This window comes from Schistocerca americana, chromosome 2 (assembly GCF_021461395.2).
Source record: "Schistocerca americana isolate TAMUIC-IGC-003095 chromosome 2, iqSchAmer2.1, whole genome shotgun sequence".
Taxonomy (NCBI): Eukaryota; Metazoa; Arthropoda; class Insecta; order Orthoptera; family Acrididae; genus Schistocerca; species Schistocerca americana.
The window spans coordinates 339,215,291-339,229,990 of NC_060120.1; the positions used below are offsets into that span (position 1 = coordinate 339,215,291).

Genomic DNA, 14,700 nt, shown 5'->3' on the forward strand with positions numbered 1-14,700 from the left:
TTAACAGGGAACATTCTTTAATATACATTTACAGAAATTTCTTTCTGGCAAAACCCTCATTATCTTGTTTCTCAATACTTCTTTTGCATGTTATATTATTTGGTACATGGAAATGCAGAGTAACTGATGAAACAAATGTCAAATGAATAACACTTTGATGATTTACTCTAAGGAAAAGGGAGACCCATTATCACATTCCACAAAAAGCAAGTTTTGAAAAATATGGTTGCAACTCAAAGGGCAAGGATAAATCTTCAAGAACAACCCATAATTAAACTAAATGTATTCCATGAAGACGTGCAAAGCAAAAGTCAAGGTAATTTATGAATGGACTGTTGTATGTGTAATGCAAAATTTCATTTGTAATCCAAAGCATTATTGATCTTAGGGTTTTATATTACAGGTTTAAGTACAATTTGAGGGTATTACAGCAGTGGCATCAGTTTCTTAACATTTTGGATCAGGAATGACTGAAATGTAGACAGGGAGGGAGGGAGAGAGAGAGGGGGAGAGAGAGAGAGAGAGGGGGGGAGAGAGGAGAGAGAGAGAGAGAGAGAGAGGAGAGAGAGAGAGAGAAGGGGGGGAGGGGTGGCAGCAGCAAAACAACTTGCAGTGAATTACTATACATTCTTGAAAAATCACACCAAATTAAATACAGTAATTGTATAAAACCTTCCACATAACACAAATGTTACTGATAGAAATCCTAACATTACATGAGCTGCACAATGAAACACTTACTAATCTCGTACCACATCAATTAGGAAGGAAGGTACATTGTACACATTTTAAAAAGTGCACTGAATACAATCATCAGCTACAAACAAGGGCAGAAGTTATTAAAGCCAAATAAATTCCATCAACTGAAAGCTGCAATTTGAGTATTACAGTGCTTTACTAAGCAGTACCCTACTGGCTGTGGTACAACCTGGTACTCCACCGACTCAAGAATGGATTTAATTCAGCCAGCTATAGGTGGTGAACATACTGTGTAATGTGGAACCTTAACTACTGTGCAACTTCTCTGAAAGTCACATTCATTTCCAGAAACAACTGTGACTAAATGGGGTTTAGGACGTGTACCTTTCGATTTGTGGTGTAGCACTCTCCCTCACCCCACAGTCATTAAGCTGTAGTGCAGTAACTTCCAATACTGAACAGAAGTACTGGTGTTAGAACAGGTACGACAACAGAGAGAAGGAAGTACGGATAACATTAAACATTTCAGTTACACTGTAATTATTATTGCTGGAGCCCTTACTCTGTTGGATATGAATGAAGGCCAATTGCTGATGACTTTGCTGAAGGAACCTTCCCAGTTACAAAAGAGCATGAGAAGAATTGTTTTGAATGTGTTGTAATTGCATGCAAAAATACGAATATAAAACATAATGCTAGTGACAGACATAGGAGGTGCAGTGTACTGATGTGTGTATTTTCAGTGAATGCTGGACATATACAAAATGACAGTGTCATCTTAACTGAAGGTAACTGATTCTACAAGAAACAGCAGACACCATAAAATGTGAAAGGGGTGCCTAATAAAATTCAAAGCACGCTGACATTTACAGACAAAGAAAAAAGCTCTCACTATTTGTAACTCCAAATTCTTGTGTGTGTGAGTAAAAATAACAAACTTAGTTAAATGATTATCCAGCAACCCCACAAGTGAATCCCATGGTCCAATAACAGGCATCTACGAACGTTAAAATGGATGTGAATTTCTAAAAGTAACCACTGAATTTCGTCTCTTCTGTTCCCTCTCTCTCTCCCGCCAACCTCTCACATATTTATCTGGGATGATCCAATTTTGAATTTCTTAAAGCACTGCAGTATCTTCTGACCTTACTTTGCAGTTTCAAGTGCACGTTTGTAAACCATGCAGTTGGTTTGAGTTTGACAGTACATATTTCTAAAGCTCCTATCCAAAATGAATAATTCTTGAACTTATCTCCTTGTTCCAAAGTATGTAGTAAAAATAAAGACGACAGTTGTTTATATTGAGATAGTGAAATCATCAAGTGAAAGCTCCAAATGTAACTCTGACAAGCACAAAAGTGGACAATTAATGCCCTATTATTTTAAATCAAACAGTGTTACTCTTTAGCTATATAACTGAATAACAAGAAATCTAAGGGTAAACAATTTTAATTCATGTGACAATTATGATACATACAAACAATATCTGCAAGCTCAAAGTAAAATCAAATAGTCTCTTCCATAGGACAAAAGATTTTATCAGACTCAATTCACTTACAGATGTTATGTTTTTTGGACTGTTTACCACTGTTACACTGCCAGCATGTGTCCTTCCTTCCACATTCAAAGCCGAGATTTAAGAAAAGATATTCCTTGGTCTCTATATCGTCCCCCCCGCCCCCCCCCCCCCCCCCTCACACTGCAACCTTCATTTTAAGTCATAGAAGTTACCAAACCATATCTGAGAATAATAGTTTTCAGCAATTATCAGATAGACACATCTTTCCTGTGAGTTATTTGTTTAGCTCTCATATTTTCACGCTGAGGGGAGTATCACAATTTCCTATCACCAGTTACTACAAAATCTGAAAAATTCATCAGTGGTTTGTCTTTTATAGCACGATATATGCCATAGTCGGGCCTCAATTATCAGAAAATTTTCTGTAGCACAGCAGAAGCAGCATGAAAGATATTTTAACAAACTTTACTCTCCAAGACACTTTCAAACTACATTTGTCTGCACTCTGAAACTGGACTGAAGATACTTAAAATATTTGTACTTTCACAAGTAAGATTTTTAAGTACAAAAAACGTATGTGTTTACAGTCTGCTGTCTGATCAACAACAGAATGCCATCTACACAAGTACAAGTATTTCATTTATCTCAGAGTTCGGTGTTCGAACTATTCAAGATGTTCATCTCCTAACTCTGTATTAACAACTACTTAATGACACACAGGTACATAAACTGGAACATTTCTGTTAAATGTTCATGCTAGTTTACAAAAATTGAAACTTCAAGGTACAGAATGGTGTTACACTATTAAACATGCTCTATCAATGAAATTCAATTACTGCATTAATGAAATGGTGCATGGCAACAACAATATATGGAAATAACCAACTGTTATACAAAAAATACTGGATTCTAGCAACAACTTAGTCGAAATTCAAGATATATTCTTTTAAATTACACTGTACTACAAATAACAATTGTAAGCATACATTACAACAGCTACCCAATACACTTTAAAACATGTACAAAAATAAAAATCTATCAAGACATTTAAGAAAAATATTAATAATAGATAATAAAATATGTTGAATAGTTAATAGCAGGCTTTCAATATAACAGTCAATTTTAAGATGTTTACACATCAACTGGCCAAAACCATGCATTTCAGACCACTGGATCTTAACCATTTAAACATACCAATATTCAGTACCTTAGAACAATGCAAGCACATGACTTCCTATTTCTATTTCCTAAGTGTGTAGTACCCCCCTCCCCATTCAAGGTCACACACATGCACGCACACATGAACACAAAGAGGTGGAGGGAGAGAGAGGGGGGAGGGAGAGAGAGGGGGGAGGGGGAGAGAGAGGGGGGAGGGGGGAGGGGGGAGGGGGAGAGAGAGGGGGAGGGGGGAGGGGGAGAGAGAGGGGGAGGGGGGAGGGGGGAGAGAGAGGGGGAGGGGGGAGGGGGAGAGAGAGGGGGAGGGGGGAGGGGGAGAGAGAGGGGGAGGGGGGAGGGGGAGAGAGAGGGGGAGGGGGGAGGGGGAGAGAGAGGGGGAGGGGGGAGGGGGAGAGAGAGGGGGGAGGGGGAGAGAGAGGGGGGAGGGGGAGAGAGAGGGAGGAGGGGGAGAGAGAGGGGGAGGGGGAGAGAGAGGGGGGAGGGGGAGAGAGAGGGGGGAGGGGGAGAGAGAGGGGGGGGAGCGGGGAGAGAGAGGGGGGAGGGGGGAGAGAGAGGGGGGAGGGGGGAGAGAGAGGGGGAGGGGGGAGAGAGAGGAGGGAGGGGGGAGAGAGGGGGAGGGGGAGAGAGGGGAGGGGGAGAGAGAGGGGGAGATAGAGAGGGGGAGATAGAGAGGGGGGAGAGAGAGGGGGGGGAGAAAGGGGGGAGAGAGAGAGGGGGGAGAGAGAGGGGGGGAGAAAGGGGGGAGAGAGGGGGAGAAAGGGGGGAGAGAGGGGGAGAAAGGGGGGGAGAGAGGGGGGAGAGAGGGGGGAGAAAGGGGGGAGAGAGGGGGGAGAAAGGGGGGAGAGAGGGGGGAGAAAGGGGGGAGAGAGGGGGGAGAAAGGGGGGAGAGAGGGGGGAGAGAGGGGGGAGAGAGGGGGGAGAGAGGGGGGAGAGGGGGGGGAGAGGGGGGGGAGAGAGAAAGGGGGGAGAGAGAGGGGGAGAAAGGGGGGGGGAGAGGGGGGGGGGGAGAGAGAGAGAATCAAATATAAGACTGACACTGCAGTTGGTTTAGCAGGGATGGAACTCTGTTGATGAACTTGAACTCGTAATACAAAAAATGGCAAAGAAGGTATGTAAGTCTAGGAATAAGGATAGCTAGTATTTAATCCATGCACAGAGACCCTTGTCAAGCAGGTAGCTTATATCATGCTAGAATGCATATCAGTAAGTGTTTACAGGTGTGAAAAACACAACAATTCAAACAACATGTATACAAAAATAAATAGTTACAAATTTTGACCAACTGGTGTTTTAATGGTTGTCACACATTATCTCACTAAATCTTCTCTCTTTTTCCTTCTCCTCACTTTCACACAGTTTCATTTGATATTAATTTACTGCTCTGCATCTGGTCTTGCTAGGATCATGGACCATTGCAATTATTTTAGCAGATTTTCTAGTCCACTTTTAATTTTCAACTCTTCACACGAACCCCTCCCGCAATCTGGTCCTAACACTCATAGTTTAAGATCTGTTATTAAATATTTTTGTTATTGTTATTACAATATATTGAAGTATAGTTGCTACTCACCATATAGCGGAGATGCTGAGTCGCAGACAGGCACAACAAACAGGTATCAGAAAATGAGCTTTCAATCAACAAGGCCTTTGTCGGAGATAGAGAATGCGCACGCACACACGGGCTAGCGTGCAAGCGCACACACGACGGCAGTCTCTGGTGTGTGTGTTCTATCTCCGACAAAGACCATGCTGACTGAAAGCTCGTTTCCTGACAGTCTTTTTGTTGTGACTATCTTTGACTCAGCATATCCAATATAAGGTGAGTAGCAACTATCCTTTTCATAACACTGTTCATTCCATCCTGGATTTTCCATTGTTATTGTTATTAAATACTGTCTGCTACTGTATCACAATTCCTCCAGTGTCAAGCACATAAAATTATACTTTTTTTTGCCTATTTATTTAATTTAATTCTTATCCGAGTATAAATCCAGACTTTCATGTCAGACCCCTACGTGCCGATTATATAACTTTTGCTGGAAATTCATATTTAGTCAATATGTAACTTCTCAGCCTAAAATTAATCACTATTCCAAAGATAATGGAAGAATGCCTTCTCTACCACATTTAAGCAGTATTGTGCAGTAATGGTTAATAGCATATTTTTTCAGCAGCTCAGAACCTGTGTTAATAGGGAAATTTAATGTATGCCACCTTTTATCACAACTATTAAGCTCCTGAGGATGGACAAATGTAAAAGAGTCCAGGAATCCACTGCTTTAAATGCACAAAAGTAAACAAACGGAGAGAGAATGGAGAAGAAAGCAAAGAAAACCTTGGAAGATCTTGTGGCTGACGGGCTGAAAGGAAAAGAAACAATAATGAGAGTGCAAAGTAATATCTGGCTGGGAAGAAATAAATGTATCTGAAAAATCACTTGCTTCAAGGGGTCTACAGAAAGTCAAAACCAGAAAAGGAAGAACTGAAAAGTAATAAAGAATACTAAGTAAACAAGGTGGGAAGAAGTTGCTGTATTATTACTTCGTGGTATAAGAGTGATTAAATCTCATTATTTACTGTTAGTGGTACATTAAATGTAAACCTTTCAACCTTCCAGACATTTGCTATTGGGGTGACAGTCATAAATTGATTGTCAGGTTTGCTATTACTTTTAGGTTAAATTCAAAACCAAAGCAAGTGGGTTACTAATATCAGAATAACAACTGTACCCTTGTGCATATATCACTGGAAAAGAAATATTAAATGAAGTGTTATTCAGATAATGCTTTACAACTTGTGTATTCATTACAGTATATGCGCAATTAGCACAACTTCAACTATCAAAGAGTGTGGTAGTGCAGAGGGACAAGCATTTGGAAGAAGCAAAGTTCAAATCTATGGCTGGTTATCCAGATTTGGGTTTTCTGCATTTCTCCCAACTGCTTACAATAAATGCGAGGATAATTCCTTTGACGATGATGATGATGATGAAAATGATTTGTGGGTGATGGCCCTAAACAGCAATGTCATCAGTGCCCTTGCATCAATTATATACAGATGAATGTGCTGAAAATCTATTAAGAAATAATTATAAATTAGAATACCAAGCTGTATTCACACACAACAATTGAAAAGAAAACCCTGATAACGTATCAGAACAACTAGATAAAATACCAGTACAGACACAGTTAAATCTTGAACAGATAACTGTGGTTTGATGACTTCTTAGAAATTATGGGTGACCAACGCACTATGTGGCACATTAAAAAAAAGTCCCACACCCAGTAGTTTGGGAAGAATACCAGACATCATACACAATCTTACAACACGAACCACCTTTGCATCTTTATCAGTTAAAATAGAGGGCAGGTTCTGTGGGAGAATCAGATCAGCACTCACGTCATTGACTCCTTTGGTAAGATCACAATTCATTTCCTATTATGTACTCATCCATCCCACTTGGGCTGCTCCAAATGATTCATCATAGAGCTGATATTAAACCCTCTCCCTCCTCAATTTTTTTCTATGGTGAGGAACCTAATCATTAGGCTGCATTTATATGTCCAAGAAAGGAGGAGGAGGAGGACTGAGTAAAACTAAAGCAGGCATGAATTATAATTAAGTATTCTTAAAAGTGATTTCTAGGAACAAAGTAAATAGTTTAAAATGACATATCTGTAACCTTTCTCCAAATTATCAGAAAATTGAATATTAAGTGCCAATGTTGCACAATTCGCTTTCCGAAAAACATCATTACTTAAAAGTCAACTAAAAGAGTCACACTTAAAATGTTGTTCATATCTATGGCATTATTACACCATGTTGTAATGCCTTTTTGATAACAACATTCAAATGTATAATATTATTAACCCTTTCACTCCCCCCCCCCCCCCCCCCTTAAAGTAGTAAAGGAGTTTTGCTATTTGGGGAGCAAAATAACTGATGATGGTCGAAGTAGAGAGGATATAAAATGTAGACTGGCAATGGCAAGGAAAGTGTTTCTGAAGAAGAGAAATTTGTTAACATAAAGTATTGATTTAAGTGTCAGGAAGTCGTTGCTGAAAGTATTTGTATGGAGTGTAGCCATGTATGGAGGTGAAACATAGACGATGAATAGTGTAGACAAGAAGAGAATAGAAGCTTTCAAAATGAGGTGCTACAGAAGAATGCTGAAGATTAGATGGGTAGATCACATAACTAATGAGGGGGTATTGAATAGAATTGGGAAGAGGAGTTTGTGGCACAACTTGACTAGAAGAAGGATCGGTTGGTAGGACATGTTCTGAGGCATCAAGGGATCACCAATTTAGTACTGGAGGGCAGGGTGGAGGGTAAAAATCGTAGAGGGAGACCAAGAGATGAATACACTAAGCAGATTCAAAAGGATGTAGGTTGCAGTAGGTACTGGGAGATGAAGAAGCTTGCACAGGATAGAGTAGCATGGAGAGCTGCATCAAACCAGTCTTAGGACTGAAGACCACAACAACAATTTTCACTACTACAGGTGTGCTCTCTGCATTCCATGCTCTGTGTGGATTTTGTAATGGCTGTACTGCTTGTCAAATGCGTGCTGAGTGGCGGGCTCATCACTGACAGATATGAAATACTTTATCATCCAATTTTTTGAAAACTATTAGGTGAAAAAAACTTTATTTTTGCACATCTTATAGTCCGATATCTTCAGTCAATAAACAACTGATTTTCTTTTCATTGTCCGTCATACTTACTGGGCTGCAAAAATTAAATAAAATGCATGGAAGTTTATTGAGTTTGCAGAGGTCAAAACATATTGTGCAAACTTTGTATATGGTTGATTTTAGCTACATTGTAGTGAATGAAAGTAGAGAAGACATAAAAAATTTATTTTAAATTGAGAGCAGAATGTTGTCTCATTTCGTTCTCAAGTTATAGGGTTTTATATCCTACGGACGATTGCTCATGACACACCCATTCATTCATTGTACATCACAAATCATGTGGTCATAACAACCGTCATACTCAAATGAGTTAAGACATTGAAACGAGGTTTTCTGCAAATGATAGCACACAATGAGGCATATATGTTGTATGATAAATACTCTAAACTTTTTTTATTTATGGCGATAAGGAAGTAACTCATCTGCTGCAGTGAGAGGTTAGTGGCTCAGGAAGCAGACAGACAACCATACCACTGTAGGAAAACCCAAGCGGTGCACATATACACGTTCACAGCTGGTGGGTAATGGTGCAGCAGGATGTGTATACTCATACATAGCAGTGAAGGTATTAACTAGCACAGTCAAGATTCATATAAAAGAAACCTTGAATTCCTACTGTTGATGGAAAAGTACTACTTCCAGACAGTAACCACCACCCTCAGTCTACTGCTTTATGCAATTGCAAAAAGGTAAGAATTTTTGTTTATAGTTCAGAGTTCTTCCATGTAGCCTATTGATAGAATTAACTGTACTGCAAACTCAAATTGAAAGATCTCAAATTTATAAATATATCACAACCGGCATCCAAGTCCAGTAAGAAGAGATAGGAAAATGAAATTAGTGGGAACAATTTTGAAGACACAACAAAAGTGTCTGTGATATAATAGAATCTTTTAACCCAACAGGCAGAAATGGTTAATTCTGAGGAGGGTAATGCATGACCACACATTTCAGCTTTTTGGAAGTACTTGCTTTTATCAAGTATGGGAACAGAATAAATATATAAAAATGGGCATGGCTTCCACTCATGTCATTAGATTAAGTTTTGTGCTGTCTTCTATATACATTTCCTCATATTAATTTCTTGAGGTCTTGGAACAACAGCTTGCTCTCTAACAAGCATTTACTGCACATACAACTTCGCCCATTTGATAGCTCATGAGAATGGAGTGTAAAAGCCTGATGAAAAACACCCCTGTCACAAGCATCACAAGTTGTTACAAAAAGTAATGATCATCTAATGTAAGACTGTTGAATTGAGAACACAAAAAATTATTATTTTGAACTTATTTTCTGAGCCACAAAGTAAACAAATATTCTGTATGACAAACTGTTACTGTGGCACATTTCCCAGCAGCACATTCACTACATAACTCAGGATTGAAAACTTAATTTATTTTCTACTTTTAATAGCTATTGCACTCAGTCTTGGATTAAATGGTTCATAACAGATTATGTTTACTGGTATGTGAAATGTGGACCTAACTACGTAAGTCAGTTCATTAGATGATGTAATGAATTGGTGCAGCAGCTGTTAATTACTAAACATAAAAGATATCATAACTGTTACATACCCAACCAAGGGAATATTAAAGCAAAATCCACTACTTAAGGAAATAAGACTCTGGAATATTTTTGCAATATTCTCTGCCTGTATGAGGTATTTGATAAATACCTAGAGGCAACTGCCAGGACCAGAATTATCGTTCCTAACATGCAGTGTATGTCAGAGAACTGATTACTTACACTGAAAAACGATTTCTGAAATGAAACTCTTACAAGTCAGATTGTCTATAATTAGCTGGCAGCACCAGACAAACCAATTCCTTTACACAGTTGCTTTCTTCAGCTATAGGTTTCAGCAAGGGAGAAAGAAAAAGTATTGGAAGGAAGGATATTAAATGTGGATCCATCCATGTCAAAGGGAAAATGAACACTGGAGTACATAGAAATCAAGTGCACATTACAAATATGAAATTTTGAGTGCAATGCTGAAGCATTTATTTGATGCCTGCCCCAGGAAGCTGAACCAGGTCAGGAGCACTAAGTGAGCTGTGAACAATGGAGATTATGTAATGCAGGCTTTCAGGGTCAGTATGCACGTATTCAGTGATTTTCGTTTCACAGACTTTAAACTATTGTCCAACACACATTTTCAGCCTAATGTTTTGTTTAGCAGTGTCCGAGACATAACTGGAGCCTATAAAGGAACAACGCGGCTTGCTGAGCTTGTTTACGTTTGAAACCGCTTTCTGATTCTTTATAGTTTCTGATGACATCTCCAGCACTGAGAGACGAAATGTTAGCAGAGAAATATGCCTTGGACCATGGCCTAATACCCATGAACAATAATCACCTGACATACATTGGAGACTGCAGGAAAAATATTGAACCCAGCATCTACTTGAAGTATGAGTCCACTTTGCTATAAACTGCATCATCTCACTATAACGGTTGGACAGGGACTTGAAACTTTTAACTCTTCAATGCACATGGGCACCAGCAATCTTAACCCCCAATAACAATATTTTCATCTTAAAGATAGAGTCTGATATAACAGTAATCAGTCAATAACCAATTCTAGAACATGGAACATGCTGATATTAAAAACGTTTCTGTTTACAATCAGCAATATTACAGTTTCTCTGGGAATGAAGATCCTTTTTGGACTGACATCTACTATTGTGAACAAAACTTAAGAGAGACTATGGCAAATAATTCTAGCATGACCAGAAGAAATTTCGAAATTTTTTATTCCTTTTTGAAATATTACAATACTTGGCACTAGTGACAGATCTATAATGACAGCTTAATGATAACCCTTCCCCACTTGTTCATACTGTTCAGATACAAATATTATTATTCGTTCTTTTAACTTCACCAAAACAGCCTGTCATTTACAACAGACACTTCTGGAGCCACAGTTTTTCTGCACCAATATGTTTCATCAATTGCACAAACACTTGGTCTACAGGTTTTGTCAGGAGTATAAAAATACTGAACACATCTAAAGTTCATTTGCAAATAATTATAACAGTTTTCCAGCAACACATGCAACATTCAAATCAATTCTGTTCCACAGCTGTCCACTTCCTCATTATTTCATTTCCCTTCAATTCTATTTAATCAAACAGCGATGGTTTCATATATGAAATGTTATCATTTCTGACAGGTAACTGTCTGTAACATGATAGCCAATTTATTTCACTATCAATTTTTGCCTGCAGCCATTTTTAGGGGGATTTGGGATTTTGAAGTCCCATAGTGAACAACACTGACTAATGTAGTAAACAGTGTGCCAAATCAATAGTGGGATAAACTGAATATCATCCCATAGTCAGTCATCAGTTGAAAATACTACCTTTTCATAAATACAATGCAGCTGTGGCAACAACCATTGATGGTTGTGGTGATTGTAATTGGCAGGTGGGGGCTTATTTTGCGTAAGATAGGACTGAAGTAATATATACAATGAAATAGACCACAGGCAGTCAGATGCTTTTTGTGAATAGCAAAAGCATTAATGTCCCCAAAAATGATATCAGCACACACAGGGTGGACAGAGACAACCTGCTAAGGTCAAAACATGACAGGCGACACTGAGTCTACCCAAATTTTCGAAATACCCATAGGTTGGAAACAAAGGATTATCGAGCTACAGCCATAAGATTATAGCTGATCAGCAATTGGCATTTAGAAGATTATTTGGTAAGCGAATGTGTCAGTACGTCATCTGGCAGTGCAGTTTTGTCTGCTTATGCTGCTGCTGTGTTAAGCTGTGGTTATTATGCCATATTGCACTTTTTGAATTTTTAGCATTTCCTGTAAAAATGCAGCTTGACAGAAAAAGAGACTTCAAATTTAAATTTATCTGTGCTTTTTCATCACTATCTTAGATTATACATACTGATCTTCTATACTTGATACAATAAAAGTTCATTCATACTCTCAGTACATTTACAAATTTTACTATCAATAACTTTGCTCATTACAGTACCACATGTTCACTATCTTACTGCAGTGCTGTTCTGCCATCCAGTTTATTATCTTTAACAAATTAATGGCATTATGAAGCTTTTGAGTAGTTAATTTAATAGTCAAAATTTAGCCAACAAAAGTCAAAGAAAATTCAAGTCTAAAAGTAACCATCCAGGGATAGGAATTTAAAGTTTGAATTTTGCCTTGCCTTTGACAGTTCACTTAAAAATCATTATCCTCATCTCATTTAATTAGCAACTGCACTCTTTACAATAAGAGGCATTAGCTAGTGTAAGTTAGTTTAAATACACACACATTTCCAATCGCTCATCACTGAATGTCTCTTATTTCATGGCTACCGCTCCACAATGGTGCATTTCCTACTTATGGATATTCAGAAAATTGTGCTCGATTCGATCTACCCTACCTTGCTCTAATCTTATTGTCAGGTTGTTTTTCTCCACTTGTAGTAGAAATATCTCCCCCCCCCCTTCCCTTTTTCTTTGTAACACCTTTCAGTTTGTTTCTTCTTTCTCATTAGTGTTTAAGATCCTCTAAAATGCAACAATATTAGAAACAAAACATTATCTCAGCTTTATTAACACCAACAAACAATCACCTATGGTGTTCCTGAAGAAAATATTCCAAAACTTGCCTTAAATTAAGGATCTGTCAATAAAATTAAAATTAGTACGGCTTATGTGAACTGAATGATGACTTTTCCCCAACTATAAGTTCTATATTTTCCCACTACACTGCTACCTAGATATTTGCACTATTTTCAGAAAATGAGAACTCCGTGACTAATGAGTTCAAGTAACACAAATGAGTGAATATTTTTGAATTCAACGCAATTGTAAAATATCATGGTCGTTTGGAGATCAAATTGCCAACTGACCTTTATGCAATTCCCACCCAACAAACTGGAACATTGCCAGGTGTGGTAGCACTGTCAAGTTGTAAAAACAGTACAAATATAATTACAGTATCTATAGCTTACACACATCCTATTATTCATGCCATAATCTTGCATGCAATTTCTCAGGCTCAATCATGGCTGAGGTTCAGTAATTTATGAAAATATAATACAATACTGGGTTTAAAAATTTGTAAACAAACCATTAGATATACAAACCCTATTTTTTAAATCAGCATTTCATATTGCATAAATTCTCATCTTTCTGCTAGTGAGTGACACAGAAATTTAACATTCAAAACTGGTTCGCAAGCAGCCAAAGCAGAGCCAAATCAGTACAAAGGCATGCAGCAGCCACTAACTGTGTACTATTTTCGTCAGAACTCTTCTGAAAAATTTGCACTCTGTTGTCTTTTAATGACACTGACTTTTCTATTTCACTTTTGGAAGTGTTCCTATCTTCCCTGTGCAGTTTACTGCTGTTGTTTTGAATACTTTCATGAAAATGTCAGCTGTCGCAGGTAAAAGGGGGAGCCCATTGCCAATCCATTTGCCTGCTCACAGAATTTGCACTGCTAACTGAAATGTGTTGATGACAAGCAAAACTGCAACAGATTGTACATGTTTGGTGACACATATCACATAAAGGAAGAGCCACTCTAAGCAAGCTCAGGAATCACAAAGGTACTACAATTTTACAAGCAGACAGATAGACTGGCAATGGTCACCCATTTTTCACCTGTAACAGCTGACACATCCATGGAAGCATTCATACAAACAGCAGCAGGTTCTGCACCCCAGCACCAATGCTGCTGGCTAAGGTATGTGGATCACACTTTTGTCGTATGGCAACATTTGCAAGCAGAACTCTGCACATTTCATCAACAGCTTATATAGAAACACTGTTCACATTAAAAAACAAAAATGGTACAGTTACTTTCCTGGATGTTCAAGTATGTATACAGAACATCTAGAAGCAAATTACAACAAACTTGCAACGAGCAATGAGGTACAGAAAAGATGAAACAAAGGAACAGAGAAACTACTTCTTGTTGCTCACTTATGTCAGTGGTGCAAGCAACCGCAATGGCAAGGCACTGCCTGCACTGCACTACACTGCACTGCAGAGGAATTAAGCAAACATTCCAGAGTGGCTGGTAGAGCCGATGTCTGATGAGGCCCCAAAAGAGGTTCCAGAGAGGCATCTACAAACTTCAAAGTGGTTGTGAAGAAGTTGTGTTGATGAAATCATGAGATTGATAAGCTCTTGCATATCACAGCATGAACATATGTATGACTTAGGTAATTCAATAAATTAGCTACTGCTGAATATCACAAGGACTGAGACTGACCCACCAACTGTTTGGAAACCAGTGTGCTTGCTCAGCAGCTGTGGATGCAGCAATGGAAAATAGGGCAGGCTATTGAAATAAGTGCCCCAACAGCTTGAACATGGAGAATAGCTACAAGTTACCAATGGCCTTTCTGCCAGAGATCCCAGTCCAAAGGGCTTTGTGTGTACAGCAGTCATTGGATCCACAAGAATCAGTTCTACAATTTAAACAAGCAGCCACATGAGAGCTGTTATGTAAAATCGACATTGCACTGCAGAAAAACACTACCCTGAGTAAAGGCTGCCGATTCACTGTTGCCTATCAATCAACAACCAGAACAGCATGGACAATATTGCACAGCCACACCTTTATAGACATATC

General features: G+C 38.7%; 1 protein-coding gene across 5 annotated transcripts in view; it reads right to left on the minus strand.

The window, feature by feature from the left end:
• Positions 1-14,700, minus strand: part of LOC124596034 (tubulin monoglutamylase TTLL4-like) — a 257,391-nt gene that overhangs the window by 12,262 nt on the left and 230,429 nt on the right. The window lies entirely within an intron of this gene.